The sequence below is a fragment of the Trichechus manatus genome, unplaced genomic scaffold (genome assembly GCF_000243295.1).
Source record: "Trichechus manatus latirostris isolate Lorelei unplaced genomic scaffold, TriManLat1.0 scaffold00083, whole genome shotgun sequence".
NCBI classification, from domain to species: Eukaryota; Metazoa; Chordata; class Mammalia; order Sirenia; family Trichechidae; genus Trichechus; species Trichechus manatus.
In genome coordinates this window covers 9,858,418-9,874,973 of record NW_004444019.1, presented here as the reverse complement: position 1 = coordinate 9,874,973, position 16,556 = coordinate 9,858,418, and positions in this window count along the sequence as shown.

Sequence of the window (16,556 nt, the reverse complement as noted above, 5' to 3'; positions counted from 1 at the left end):
ATGGCCCCTGGATTCTTTATCAGCTCAGAACTAAAACAATTTCTGAGGCCAACTCTTCAGACAGGGATTGGACTGGACTGTGGGACATAAAGTGATATTCGTGAGGAGTGTGCCTCTTAGCTCAAGTAGATAGAAGAGGCTAAATGGGCAGCTTCTGTCTGGAGGTGAGATGGGAAGCCAGAGAGGGCTAGGAGCTGGCTGAGTGGATATGGGGAATCAGGAGTGGAAAGGAGGAGTGTGCTGTCACAGTATAGGGGGAGCAATTAGGGTCACATAACAATGTATGTATAAATTTTTGTATGGGAGACTAACTTGAAATGTAAATTTCATTTAAACTACAATAAACAACAACAACAACAAAAAGAATCATTAGGATCTCAGTAATGATACAGGAAAGACGAGAGTAACACGAACATGGCTGCAGACAGGGCTAGGGAAACTGACCCAGATGAAGAATTTCACCAACATGGAAAGTGATCATACCCAATTCCAAGATCTAAGGGGAATAAAATATTTTGGCCTATTGGAGGGCAGTGTTGCTGTTCAGGATCAATGAGTGACACAGCAGTGAATGCCTTTATAGTTAAGAAAATTGTAGAATTTTATGGAAGGAGGTAGAGGGAGAGAGTTGCGGATATGCGATGAGGGATATCTGGAGTTCAATCCAAAGCCCTAGGAAATGGCTGGAGAACAGACAGGGTCCATTCCTCTGAAAGATCTGGATAGGCTGCAAGCTCCTAGCCTTTTGGGTTCATAATGAGGACATTACCCCTGCCCTAACAAGGAGCTAGAATGTCAACCAAGAATGAAGAAAACCTAGCACACAGACTAGGTGTGCAGTAGGAATTGGTGGGGGAAGCTATCAGTGCCAAAGATTTCACCCCCAAGCACACTGTGTACCACTTTCAATGTAATGGGAGTAATTCCAGCACAGGATATTACTTTCCAACAGAATAAGAATCTTTAGGAAAGTTCAAAGACTGGAAGAGATTGAACCTAGAGGGTAAGGTCCATGACAGTGTATGTCCTGAAAGGAGACCTTCAGTGATGAGCTTGGGCGGCCCCATAAACTTTGTAAGACTCAGTTTTTTCACATGTAAATTAGGAAGAAAACTATTATCCTGGCAGAGTTATTGTGGTGATTAAGTGAGATTAACTTTTAACAATATTTCTAGTAGGTACTAAAGAGCCCTGGTGGCACAGTGGTTAAGCACTTGGCTGCTAACCAAAAGGTAAGTGGTTCTAATCCACCCAACGACTCTGGGGGAGAAAAACCTGGTGATCTGCTTCCATAAAGATTACGGCCAAGAAAATCCTGTGGGGCAGTTCTACTCTGTCACATGGCGTCACTATTATTCAAAATCAACTTGACGGCACCTAACAACAACAACAACAGTAGGTCTAGTAGATATTTAATAAATATTAGAAGTTCACTTCTCGACGTCTGGGCAGACACCAGTATTTACTGTTGGGGACATTAAACTTACGGTGACCATGGTGAACTCCTTGAAGGAAACTCCTGGATATTTCTCCGTCATGAAAACCCCATATTTTTCTTTCCTTGGATCTTGTAGATTGGTCTATTTGTTTCCTTTTTCATTATCTGAATTGGCATTTGTTTCTTTTCCAAACCAGCTGAGCTTCTGAGAAGGTTCTCTATTCTCCCTGCTCACTAAGAAACAGAACACAGTTTCACAATTTCTTCACAGTTTCACAAATCTAAGGACTTTTACTGCCAGTAGGATTAGGAGACATACACATGCCTCCTTCTCAGGCTAACATTCCCCTCCTTGTCTTCTCTCTGGGGCCCACTCACAGCTGTTTTTCCTTCTCAGGATAAGATAAGAAACAGAGAAGTATATCCTCCTAGTATTTCTCCTTCTCTTATTTATACCACCCATAAGAGCCCTGGTGGCACAGTGGTTAAGAACTCAGCTACAAACCGAAAGGTCACCAGCCACTCCGCTGGACAAAGGTATGGCAGTCTGCCTCCATAAAGATCACAGTCAGTTCTACTCACACCCATAGGGTCGCTGTGAGTCAGAATCCACTTGGTGGAAATTTTTTTTTTTTTTAAATACCACTTACTATGGCCCAAAGTAATATAAAACAGTATTGTGGTAAATATAAAATAGGATAAGAAACAACCAATGAAGAGATGAGTAGGATTTCAACAAAAGAAGTATGATAGATGAAACATAAGGGGCCCTGGTGGTACATCAGTTAAGCGCTCAGCTAATAACCAAAAGGCTGGCTATTTGAACCCACCCAGCAGGTCTGTGGGAGAAAGACCTGGTGATCTGCTTCCATAAAGCTTACAACCTAAAAATCCTATGGGGCAGTTCTACTCTATCACATGGGGTCACTATGAGTTGAAATTGCCTCGATGACACCCAACAACAACAACATATGAAGCTTAAGTGAGGATGAGGTGATATTAAAAACACTTAACACCTCTCAAGGCATAAGCACTGACCTGATCAGAATGCATCTTATGTGCACACAATGGCATGGCTGATCCAGTGTGCAGCTCCTAATATCAGCTTAGCATGTGCAGGACCAGACTGCATAGAAGGCCAGAGCATAGGAAGGCTCAAATGCCAAATGAAGTGCCTTGACTTTACTTTCTTGGCCCCTCAGAGTCACAGATCTGTTCTGAGCATGGGTATAATACAATAGGGCTCTTGCTTCTCAGAGAACTGAAGAGAACTGAAGCCACAGAATAAAAAGGATTGTTCTTTCCTATTCTTGTGAAGCCATCTCTCAACCACTTACAACCCAAGCACTGGCTTATAATTTTTTTTCACTCACTACAGCTTGCTTTGAAGTCCACAAAGAACAGCTCTGGTGAGTTGTGTGTAGACGTTTGAAACACTGCAGAGTTGTCATCCCTCAGCAGACAGCCAGCTGATCCCTTGACTTGTGCGTGCCAAAGAACAACTAAACAAAAAGCTCACAAGGGGATGCACAATATGACTGGAATTTCCCTCTGCCAGCTGGCCACTCTGATACTTGGGCTTCTCTTCATAATGTTTCCCACTTTTGAGGCTGCTGAGTAAGCCAAGGAAGCAAAGGTTAAGCTGGGGGCTGAGCAAATCCCAGCAGAGTGAAACAAATGGGAGGAATGTGGAAAGATGTCTCAAATTGACACATCTTTTGAATTAATCTCTGTAACCATGTCCCCTTTAGCACTATTTGTGTGTGTGTGTGTGTGTGTGTGTGTGTGTGACTATGTCCTTTTGGGAAAAGCTTAGATAATTTCTCCCATGTGAACTGAGCACTGAGCACTGTCTCATCCACCAAGGATTAGCTGGCTAAATTTATCAACTCTGGCTTATAAAACAGGGTTGAAAAATCTCTTAGATCACTATTTGCAAGGAGGAGGGTATGGTGGGTAAGGGTATGAGTACTAGTTGTTAGGCCAGCTGGTGTGACTCCGGGCTCTACAATACACCTACTGTGAGGTGTCGGGTGGGTTTTTTAGCATTCATTTTCTCCTCTGTAAAATGAAGATGAGAAGTTTAACTACCTCATAGCAGAGTGCCGAGGATTAAATTAATTACAAACAAAATACTTAGACTTTGGTATAAGTAAGCACACAAAAGAAAAAAAAAGGTTAGTTGCTTCTGTCATTGTTATTGTTGCTGTTTATATTATCCTATGCCTCTTTCTAATACTCCATAATAAGACAATTACTTTATACCCCTCTGGAGTATGAGGTGGTTTAGTGTTAAAATTCTCAACTTCCATGCTGGAGGCTCGGGTTCGATTCTCAGCCAATGCACCTCAAGCTCAGCCACAATTTGTCTGTCAGTGGAGGCTTGTGTGTTGCTATGGTGCCGAACAAGTTTCAGTAGAGCTTCCAGACTAAGGCAGACTAGGAAGAAAGTTCAGTGATCTTCTTCCCAAAAAATCAACCAAAGCAAACCCTATAGATCACAACGGTCCAATTCCCATGTTGGGCATGGGGCCACCATGAGTCGAGGCAACTTGACGGCAGCTAACAATAATAACAGCCTCTGTTAAGGAAGCCTAACTATCTATGAACCACAAAGTACTAAAAATATGTATCTCTCCCGAGCATAGATCACGAAAAAATACTAAAACTTCTGGAAATATAATAGAAAGTAGAGAATTTTTCCACATTTTTTTCCTCTGAGCTTACAGGTCTTCATTAAGCACCCTTTCTAATTTTCCAGACAAGCTAGATTTCTCTGAATGGAAACAAAAAATAATTCTCTAATCATAAAAAGATATGTTAAGATTATTAAAACACCTCTTAAGAGAGTAAATAAAAATATTTCATCAATATTATTGATTATTCCTAAGATAGTAAATGTGAGGGTGTCACACTTGGCTGGACAAGTAAACCTTTGCCTCTTACCACTAAGGTGTACTTGCAAAGGTGAGTTTTGCAGAGGACAACCTTTTCAGACAGAGCAGCACTGGGATGTACTTCATAAGTAGTTTTAAATTCCCATATGCTCACACGCTCCAGACTCATTGCCGTCCAGTCAATTCCGATTCATAGCAATCCTACAGTAGTAGAAGTGCCCCATAGGGTTTCCAAGGAGTGGCTGGTAGATTTGAACTGCTGACCTTTCCATTTGCAGCCCAGCTCTTAACCACCGCACCACAGGGCTCTGCTCATATGCTAGGGGGAAAAAAAAAAAAAAAATCTACCCAGAAATCATGTAACTTGGATTACACTATGGATTTTTAGAGAGACTGTTTGATTATAGATTAATTATCTGCTGTTTACCTCATGTCAGTCATCTACAAGATTACAAGATGGGAATGATTTATATCTTCCTTACAACGATCCTGAGAGGTAAATCAGTGAAATGCCTGGAGTTCCCCGAAGCAGTATCGAAGGACTGATCATGGAGAGCATGGCATGCACATCGACAGATGGCACTCTGTTAGTTTCAGTAAGATCTGCACTCCCAGCTAATTGTTCTGTTATTTTATAAGGAAGTAGGTCAGCAGGAAGCACCAAGCTGAAAAAAACACTAGCATGTGTGTGATGATTAATTCTTTGAATTATTCATTCTTATCATTGATTGCTTAATTGAGTAATATGGATACAAAATTCCAAAGTGCCCTCCAGAACTCAAGACATTGGAGCAACAGCAAGTCTCTGGCTTGGGTGGATCTATCTGAGCTATACAAAAGGTTCTGCTTTTAAGGAGACCCTGGCTAGCAGCTTCTGATGCACCCTCTCCCAACTTCTTACCCAAATTCATTTAAAGTTAAGAAAAAGATGAAACTACTACAACTAAAGGAAACTGAGTCTATCAGTGAAACTTTTGCCAGAATCTGTGCAGGATCTCCAGGAATGTCAGACAACTGGGCAGAGAGGGTAAGAGCCTTGGAAGCAAGGCATGCTGGGAATTTTAGTGTTTGAAGTAATACAACTTTTCAGAAAGTCAGAAAATGAAGTTTAGGAAGAAAACTCTATTGTAGGCCAATAAAATTGTCCATTAGAACATGCTAAATGGTAACTGGGCTAAGAGCTGGCATATGGCACAGTGGTTAAGAGCTCAGCTGCTAACCAAAAGGTCAGCAGTTTGAAGCCACCAGCTGTTTCTTGGAAACCCTATAGAGCAGTTCTACTCTGTCCTGTAGGGTTGCTATGAGTCGGAAACAACTCGACAGTGGGTTTGGTTTTTGGTTTTTAACAGTACCTTAAGTGGAAAAAAACCTGTACTAAGATATCCTGATATACAAGATTGACAGAAAAACATGGCTTTTTATTTGAGTGAGTTAAAGACAAAAAGAAAAACCGGCAATAAAATGGTGCAATTGAAGAAAAAGAAAAGGAGTATAATTCTCAATTTCTGTATTAACAACATATCTCTTTAACTTTCTTTATTTTAGAAGGATGTTTGTCATCTTTTATATAATGTTGTTGTTGTTAGGTGCCTTGGTGCAGGTTCTGACTCACAGCGACCCTATGTACAACAGAACAAAACACTGCCCAGTCCTGCATCATCCTCACAATCATTGTTATGCTTGATCCCATGGTTGCATCCATTGTGTTAATCCATCTCATTGAGGGTCTTCTTCTTTTTCACTGACCCTCTACTTTACCAAGGATGATGTCCTTCTCTATGGACTAGTTCTTCTTGATAACATGCCCAAAATATGTGAGACGAAGTCTCACCATCCTCACTTCTAATGAGCATTCTGGCTGTACTTCTTCAAAGACAGATTTGTTTATTCTTCTAGAAGTCCATGGTATATTCAATATTCTTCACCAACACCGTAATTCAGAGGCATCAATTCTTCTTTGGTCTTCCTTATTCATTGCCCAGTTTTCACATGCATATGAGGCGACTGAAAACAGCATGGCTTGGTCACGCACACCTTAGTCCTTAAAGTGTTATCTTTGCTTTTTAACACTTTAAAGAGATCTTTTGCAGCAGATTTGTCCAATGCAATGAGTTGTTTGATTTCTCGACTGCTGCTTTCATGGGCATTGATTGTGGATCCAAGTAAAACGACATCCTTGACAACTTCAAACTTTTCTCTGTCATGATGTTGCTTATTAGTCCAGTTGTGAGGATTTTTGTTTTCTTTATGTTGAGGTGCAAACCATCCATACTGAAGGCTGTAGTCTCTGATCATCAGTAAGTACTTCATGTCCTCTTCACTTTCAGCAAGGAAGGTTGTGTCATCTACATATCACAGGTTGTTAATGAGTCTTCCTCCAATCCTTCCTCCAATCCTTCGTATAGTCCAGCTTCTCAGAATATTTACTCAGCATACAGATTGAATAAGTATGGTGAAAGGATAGAACCCTGATGCACACCTTTCTTACCTTTAAACCACACAGTATCCGCCTTGTTCTGTTCGAATGACTATCTATTGGTCTAAGTACAGGTTCCTCATGAGCACTATTAAGTGTTCTGGAATTCGCATTCTTCGCAATGTTATCCTTAACTTCTTATGATCCACATGGTCGAATGTCTTTGCATAATAGATAAAACACAGGTACTCAGTGAAGATGTCCAAGCTTCACTGAAGGCATTAGCAAAAAACAAGGCTCCAGGAATTGACAGAATACCATTTGAGATGTTTCAACAAACTGATGCAGCATTGGAAGTGCTCACTTGTCTATGCCAAGAAATTTGGAAGACAGCTACCTGGCCAACGGACTGGAAGAGATCCGTATTTATGCCTCAAGAAACGTCATCCAACCGAATTTGGAAATTATTGAACAATATCATTAATATCATACGCAAATAAAATTTTGCTGAAGATCATTCAAAAGTGACTGCAGCAGTATATCAACAGGAAACTGCCAGAAATTCAAGCCAGATTCAGAAGAGGATGTGGAATCAGGGATATCATTGCTAATGTCAGATGGATCCTGGCTGAAAGCAGAGAATACCAGAAAAATGTTTTCCTGTGTTTTATTGACTGTGAAAAGTCATTTGACTGTGTGGATCATAATAAACTTTGGATAACATTGTGAAGAATGGGAACTCCAGAACACTTAATTGTGCTCATTAGGAACCTGTACATAGATCAAGAGGCATTGTTTGGACAGAACAAGGCGATACTGCATATTTTCAAGTCAGGAAAGGTGTGCATCAGGGTTGTATCCTTTCACCATACTTACTCAATCTGTATGTTGAGCAAATACTCTGAGAAGCTGGACTATGTGAAGAAGAACAGGGCATTAGGATTGGAGGAAGACTCATTAACAACTTGTGGTATGCAGATGACACAACCTTGCTTACTGAAAGTGAAGAGGACTTGGAGCACTTACTGTAGAAGATCAAAGACCAGTCTTCAGTATGGATTACACCTCAACATAAAGAAAACAAAAATCCTAACAACTGGACCCATAAGCAACATCATGATAAGTGGAGAAAAGATTGAAGTCATCAAGGATTTCATTTTACTTGGATCCACAATCAACACTCATGGAAGCAGCAGTCAAGAAATCAAACAACTCATTGCATTGGGCAAATCTGCTGCATAAGACCTCTTTAAAGGGCTGAAAAGCAAAGGTGTCGCCTTGAAGAGTAAAATGTGCCTGACCCAAGCCATGGTGTTTTCAATTGCCTCATATGCATGTGAAAGCTGGACGATGAATAAGGAAGACCGAAGGAGAATTGATGCCTTTGAATTGTGGTGTTGGTGAAGAATTGAATATAACATGGACTGCCAAAAGAACAAACACATCTGTCTTGGAAGAAGTACAACCAGAATGCTCCTCAGAAGCAAGCATGTCGAGACTACATCTCACATACTTTGGACATGTTATCAGGAGGGACCAGTCCATGGAGAAGGACATTATCCTTGGTAAAGTAGAGGGTCAGCAAAAAAGAGGAAGACCCTCAATGAGATGGACTGACACAGTGGCTGCAGCAATGGGCTCAATCATGACAATGATTGTGAGGATGGCGCAGGACCCGGCAGTGTTTCGTTCTATTGTACATAGCGTTGCTATGAGTCGGAACCAACTAGACGGCACCTAACAACAACAAACATCTTTCTGGTATGTTCTGCTTTCAGCTAATATCCATCTGATATCAGCAATGATATCCCTTGTTCCATGTCCTCTTTTGAATCCAGCTTGAATTTCTGGCAGTTACCTGTGGATGTTCTGCTGCAACTACTTTTTAATGATCTACAGCAAATTTTACTTGTGTGTGATATTAATGATATTGTTCAATAATTTCCACATTCTGTTGGGTTACCTTTCTTTAAATTGGGGTACTAGTATGGATCTCTTCCAATATGTTGGCCAGGTAGCTGTCTTCCAGATTTCTTGGCATAGATGGTGAGAACTTCCAGGACCTTTATATAATAGGAGAGTATAGTTTCTCTATGAAATGGCAACAGAAAGCTAGGAAGAGACTAAAAGAAAAAAAGTGAGATAAAAGAGATACGAGCAATAAACAAAATGAGCAATAAACAAAAGGCATACAAGGACACTAAAAATGCAATTGCAACTCAAAAATTCCATTCATAGACATGTGTCCTTAGGGAGAATGTTGTATGGGTCCAACAGGAGATATAGACATGACTGTTCATAGGACAGTTGCTTGTAATAGCAAAAATCTTTAACAACAACCCTACAGTCCATCAATAAGATAATGAATAAATAAATACATTTTGGAATACTTGAAGTATTCAATAGTTGAATTAAATCCACAACAAAAGTAATAATCCCCAAAATTTGAATTGTGGAAAATCAAATAAAGGATGTTAAGGACAAACTTGAGTAGTTTTTCCAAAATGCAGAGGTAAATGATGAAAAGACGAAAACCCTAAGAGAAAAGATGATAGTCATGAAGACAGAGAATCAAAATTTAACCCAGGAGTTATACGTAAGCTTAAGAAAAAGATAAAACAAACGACTGTACTAGATTTAAAAATTAAACATGTTCCAGAGGGAAAACAATGGTGTTACATTAATAACACCATTAAAAACACGAGTAGTAAGATAAAAAACGTTCGTCATATTCAAAACAAAAATTTGTGAATGAAATGAAACAGAATCGCCATAAGTTACGTTCTGAAAAACAACAACTTTGAATACAAAAATAAAGAAAGATTATTTTAAGCATCCAGGAAGGAAAACAATTAATGATTTTTATTAAAAATTCAACCACATGCTACTTATGACTTTCTTTTTCATGAACAAAATTATGAAAAACAATGCAAGATATCTTAAGAGGAAAATAGTGAGGATACAAGTTTGAAGAATTGTGTTCCCAGATAATCTGACTTTCAGGAATGAAGGAAACATAAAAAGTATTCTCAGGTCTGCAAGAGCGCAGAAAATAGACCATTTATATCCACATCTTGAAAAGGTTAAAGCTGTACTCCTATTGACCAAAGGATGAATCATAGTGAAGACCTCAAGCAGAGGAAGTCATGGAATGCATCAAAGTCAGTTAAAAATAAACGTAAATCCAGATCACAATTGCTTAGTTGTTGTTAGATGCCGTTGAGTTAGTTCCAACTCATAGCCACCCTATGTACAACAGAACAAAACACTGCCCAGTCCTGCACCATTTTCGCAATTGTTGCTATGTCTGAGCCCATTGTTGCAGCCACTGTGTCACTATTGCTAACATCATTATGAAACAGAAGGGAAACATACAAAGTAAAGTATCAGTTTACTAACAATTACCTGAGTCTACAACTGTACATTATGTTAAAGACAATGTGGAAGGGAAGGAAGAACAGAGCAGAGAAGGGAACTGAAATACTACCGGAAAGGAAACGAAAACAGGAAATACTAAGTTTAAAAAAGGCAAAAATGACCATCAGGGTCATCACACATTAACAAAAATATACTTCACAAGGAAAACTTAATAGTCGTTTAATATATAACATATCAGCATGTTACATATCAACATATATAAAGCAAGGATGTCAGAAATATTAGAACGTGAAAAAGAAAGTATCTTTGTTATGGGAGACTTTTAACCCACCTCTCACCCAAATCCCAAAACCAAACCCACTGCAGTAGAGTAGATTCCAACTCATGGTGACTGCATATGTTTCAGAGTAGAACTGTGCTTCATAGGATTTTCTAGGCTGTGAGCTTTTGGAAGCAGATCACTGAGAATATTTTTATATTTCCTTCATTCCTGAATGTCAAATTATCTGGGAACACAGTTTTTGTAACTTTTTCCCTCACAATTTTCCTCTTAAGAGATCTTGCATTGTTTTCCATAATTTGTTTGTGAGAAAGAAAGTCATAAGCAGCATGTGGTTTAATTTTTATTAAAAATCATTAATTCTTTCCTTCCTGGATACTTAAAATAATCTTTATCGGTGAATTCAAAGTTGTTTCTTTTTTTATCATAATTTATTGTGATTCTCTTTCATTCTATTCATGGCTTTCTGCTTTGAATATGATGAACATTTTTTATCTTAATAATCATGTTTTTAATGGTGTTATTAATGTTTTCCTTCTAGGACATGTTGAATTATTACAATTGTTTGCTTTGTTTTCTTCCTTAGGTCATTCTTCTGAGTTGCCTGCTCTGTAGGTTCTAACCGGCAAGTCCCTGATAAACATATATTTGATTAATATGTATAGTTAGTTTCAACCTACAGCTATACAAAGTTTTTTACTCTAAAAACTGAAAAATATCTATACATGTCTATTATATTCAGAGGTCCCTGGGTGGTGCAAATTGTTACGCACTTAACTACTAGCTGAAAGGTTGGTGGTTCAAATCCACCTAAAGGCATCTTGGAAGACAGGCTTGGCAATTTTCTTCTGAAAGGTCACAGCCTTGAAAATCCTCTGGAGCAATTCTACTCTGTATGCATAGGGTCGCCCTGAGTCAGAATTGACTCGACGGCAACTAACAACAACAACATTACATTCAAGATTCATATAACATAAAAATTCAACACTGTCACAAAGAAAATGCTCAAAAATTCCCCAAATCAGAGGTTATACAGGTTACATTCTCTGACTAAATGCAATAAAACTATATTTTTTATAAATTGTAAACAATCAAAAACCCATCCACCGTGCACGTTACAAATGCTTTCCAAAATAGTTGAGTGAGTGAGAGAGATAATTAAAAGGAAAATTACAGACCTGTTTTCAAATAATAACAATAGGACCGTGACTTATCAGACTTTATAGGATGTGTCCAAAGGCAAGTATATGGCCTGAAATATTTTTAGTTCTGCCTAAAAAGAGAATTAAAAAAGAATAAAAATTGAATTTAATTGCAATTCAAGAAGTTAAAAAAGAACAATGAAAGAATATAAACAAAAGAAGAGTAAGATATTGAAAATGTATAAATTAATGAATAAGAATATAGAAAAACAGTAAAACTGGCAAATTACATTGATGAATTCTTAAAGAACAAGAACAAACAACAATAAAAATAAGTTCCTGCAAATCTAATCAAGAAAAAAAACATTAAGCAAATATATAAAATTACAACTAAGAAAGATATATAACTTTAAAAAAGATTCAGTAGAAGATTCAAAGACGATTTTAAATATGATATAAAAATTAATAGCATACATTAATTAGCTTAATAACTTTAAAACTTTTAGTAATGTGGATTCAAAGACATTGGAGGAAAAAAGTTGTGAACCAAGCCTAAAAAGACTAATATCTACTGAAGAATTAAAACTGAAAAAGTTTTTAATAACTACCTTCAAGACAGCTGCAGGGTCAAAGTATTATCAATGAACACACTTCAACTTTCAAGAAATAAATAATTTCTATGTTGCATACTCTTCTTGTGCATAGAAGAAGAATAGGAAAAACATTCTAATTCATTTTACGTAACTAGGAATGACTCTCATAGCAAAACTTGAAAATAATCAGTATAGATGCAAAAGTCTGAATAAAAGATGAGCGTACTTGTGGTGAAATAAGTTTCTTTATGTGATTTTGCCTTGGTTCTTTGGAAAAACAGCTTGAGATATTTTTCCCCTAAGCCCTGAGGAGTGACGTTTGCCCTAGTTTCTACCCTGGAGGGTTTATTACTTTTGTCCAGGTTGATTGACATTTCCTGGGTAAGCTGTAAACAACTTGACTTTTTGTCTGGCCCTGGGCTTTAGCCTGCCCTGTGATTGGTAAGTACCTTGCAGGGATTGGTCAATAGTCTATGCAAATGAGGTGACTATAGCCTACTTTGCAAATGAAGGGTCTGTGCCCTACTGAGAGGGCATTGGTCAATTTGTGGCCCCCACTGGGAAGGGTCATGCCTTGAAATCAACAAAGAGTTGTAAGTATAAGCAGCCAACACCACAGAGGTTGGAGAGACAGAAAGAAGCAGGAAGAGAAGCAGCAGGAAGAAGCAGAAGGAAGAAAGAAGAGAGAAGAAGCAGAGAGAGAGAGAGAGGAGGAAAGGAACACCCTAAAAGAACCATAACACAGGTCACGGGCTGTTACACTGAAGACAGTGACAGGCCTAGAAGGGGCCCTGCAGCAGAGTTGGTGGTGACAGACAGCAGAGTCAAGAGGAACTTATCCTGAGGGGGCTGAGAGGAGCTTCTCCTGAGGGGGCTGAGAGGAGGCCTGTCCTCAGGGGGCTGAGAGGATGTCAGCACGCTGAGAGGAGCTGAGAGAGCTGTCCTGCACTGAAGAAGGGAGACTTTGCCTACATGCTTCCTGATCCTGATCCTGATTTGTATGTAGCCTGTTGTTTCCTTAATAAATCACTTAACTGTAAATAAGGTCTGTGAGTTTTGTGTGGCCATTGCAATGGATTATCAAACCTAGAAGAGAAGTACAGACTGCCAAGGGAGGGATAGCTGGTGTCAGAATTCGTAAAAAGGTTGGAGAGTGGTGGTATGTCTGATCTCCACCTCATAGGGATAAGTATTGGGCTGATCTTGATTTGCATTATCCCCCCTGAAGTTAGACAGGTTGTGACACTACTACTATCACTATGAGCATTTACGGTACTTAATTCATGCCATATTAAAATAATAATGTACTTCAAATATTTAAGAATTCTCCTGCAATTCATGTATATAAATCCTAATATCACACCAGTAGGTTGCAAAGTAAACATATAATTAATAAATCTGAAAAATAATTTCATAAACTTTAATACACTCTTTCTTTTAAAATTGCATAATAAGCTTGGAATACAATGATAGTTCATTGACATAATGAAGAAGATTTATCTTAAACATATAGCCAATATTATATTTTATAACAATGTCCTAGAGGTATCATAAATAAGTTATTGTTGTTAGGTGCCTTGGAGTAGGTTCCAACTCATAGTGACCCTATGTACAACAGAATGAAATGCTGCCTGTCATACACCATCCTCACAATTGTTGCTATGTTTAAGCCCATTGTTGCAGCCACTGTGTCAGTCCATCTCACTGAGGGTCTTCCTCTTTTTTGTTGACCCTCTATTTTACCAAGCATGATGTCCTTCTCCAGGGTCTGGACTCTCCTGGTAACATATTCAAAGTGTATGAGATGAAGTCTCACCATCCTCACTTCTAATGAGCATTCTGGCTGTACTTCTCCCAAGACAGATTTGTTTGTTCTCCTGGCAGTCCATGGTATGGTCAATATTCTTTGCCAACACCATAATTCAAATGCATCAATTTTTCTTCAGTCTTTTTTATTCATTTTCCAGCTTTTGCATGCATCTGAGGTGATTGAAAATGCCGTGGCTTAGGTCAGGTACATCTTAGTCCCCGAAGTGACATCTTTGCTTTTTAACACTTTACAGAGATCTTTTGCAGCAGATTTTTTCAATGCAAATTGTTGATTGTGGATTCAAGTAAAATGAAATCCTTGACAACTTCAATCTTTTCTCCATTTATCATGATGTTGCTTATTGGTCCAGCTGCAGATTTTTTCAGTGCAAATTGTTGATTGTGGATTCAAGTAAAATGAAATCCTTGACGACTTCAATCTTTTCTCCATTTATCATGATGTTGCTTATTGGTCCATTTGTGAGGATTTTTGTTTTCTTTATGTTGAGGTGTAATCCATACTGAAGGCTATAGTCTTTGATCTTCATCAGCAAGTGCTTCAAGTCCTCTTTGCTTTCACAAGCAAGGTTGTGTCATCTGCATATCGCAGGTTGTTAATGAGTCTTCCACTAATCTTGATGCCATGTTCTTCTTCACATACTCCAGCTTCTCGAATTATTTGGTCAGCCTACAGACTGAATAAGTATGGTGAAAGGATACAACAGCGAGCACACTTTTCCAGATTTTAAACCACGCAGTATCCTCTTGTTCTGTTTGAACAACTGCCTCTTGGTCTATGTATAGTTTCCTCATGAGCACAATTAATCGTTCTGAAATTCCCATTCTCGCAATGTTATCCATAACTTATTATGATCCACACGGTCAAATGTCTTTGCATAGTCAATAAAAACACAGGTAAACATCTTTCTAGTATTCTCTGCTTTCAGTCAAGGACTAGCTGACATCAGCAATGATATCCCTCATTCCTCATTCTCTTCTGAATCTGACTTGCTTCAGAATTTCTGGCAGTTCCCTGTTGCTGTACTGCTGCAACCACTTTTGAATGACCTTCGCAAAATTTTACTTGTGTGTGATGTAATGACATTGTTCGATAATTTCCGCATTCTGTTGGATCACCTTTCTTTGGAATGGGCACAGATGTGTATCTCTTCCAGTTATCTGGCCAGGTAATTGTCTTCTAAATTTCTTGGCATAGACGAGTGAGTGCTTCCAGTATTGCATCCGTTTGTTGAAATATCGTAAGTGGTATTCCATTAACTCCCGGAGCCTTTTTTTCAGCCAATTTCTTCAGTGCAGCTTGAACTTCTTCCTTCAATACATTATACATTTTGTATTCTTTTTTTTTTTTCTTTTTGGCTATTTTAGGACAGTTGGCAATGATTAACTTATTTATGACTATCTATTATTACCATCATCATTTCCAACTGTTCTAAAATAAAAACCAAAAAAAAATCTGTCACCATCAAGTCAATTCCAACTCATAGAGACCCTATAGGACAGAGTAGAACTGCCCCATAGGGTCTCCAAAGAGCTGCTGATGGATTCAAACTGCCAACCTTTTGGTTAGCAGCCTGAGTGCTTAATATCTGCACCACCGGGAGTCTGTTCTAAAATAGTAAAAACAAAAACGTGAGGTCTATTTGTCATTAAATAAATTTATTTGCAGATAATATGGTTATTAACCAAAATAATCTAAAAGAATCAACAAAAAATTATTAGTGATCAAATATAAAATAAATATATAAAATTTCCAATTTTAATAATAACCAATCAAAAAAGTAATGAAAAAATCCCATTCACGATAATAACAAAAATATGAAAATATACAATTACAGGAATAATCTTTAAAAGAATTGTGGAAGACCTATACAATGAAAACTGCAAAATGTTATGAGTGGAAAGGGAGGAGAAGTACAGCAAAGCAAAGCCTAAAGAGGAAGGAAAATTTTAAATTACTCCATTACAAATACTTTTGTTTTAAGATTCAATTTTTTAATTACCAAATTAGATAAACTTAATTCTAAAGCCCAGTATTGTTAAATGTAAGATTGGAAATTGGAACGACTTTTCTGGATAAGAAGTTTGGCAATCTATATGGAGAATTAACGCCCTGAGATTCAATAACTCTATTTTTAGACATTTATCTAATGGACATAATCAGTGAACACATTGCAGGGACATTCACTGCTGCATTACACCCACATATAATTAAATTTAGTGTTGATCACCTGAGGTGTCACAACATACAAGATAAGTTGTGAGGCGGGTCACTTGTAATTTGTAATTACTAATTTATACAACCCTATGGTATTGGTGAGGAGCCCTGGTGGTGCAGTGGTTAAGAGTTCGGCTGCCAACCAAAAGGTCGGCAGTTCAAATCCACCATCTGCTCCTTGAAAACCCTATAGGGCAGTACTACTCTTCCTATAGGGTCCCTGTGAGTCGGAATCAACTTGACAGCAATGGTCTGGTTTCGGGTTTTTTAATGGTGAAAGTAACTAACTAACCAGTAGCCTTCAAGTTGATTCTTACTCAGGGCAACCCCATGTATGTCAGAGTAGAACTGTGCTCCAATGGCTGAT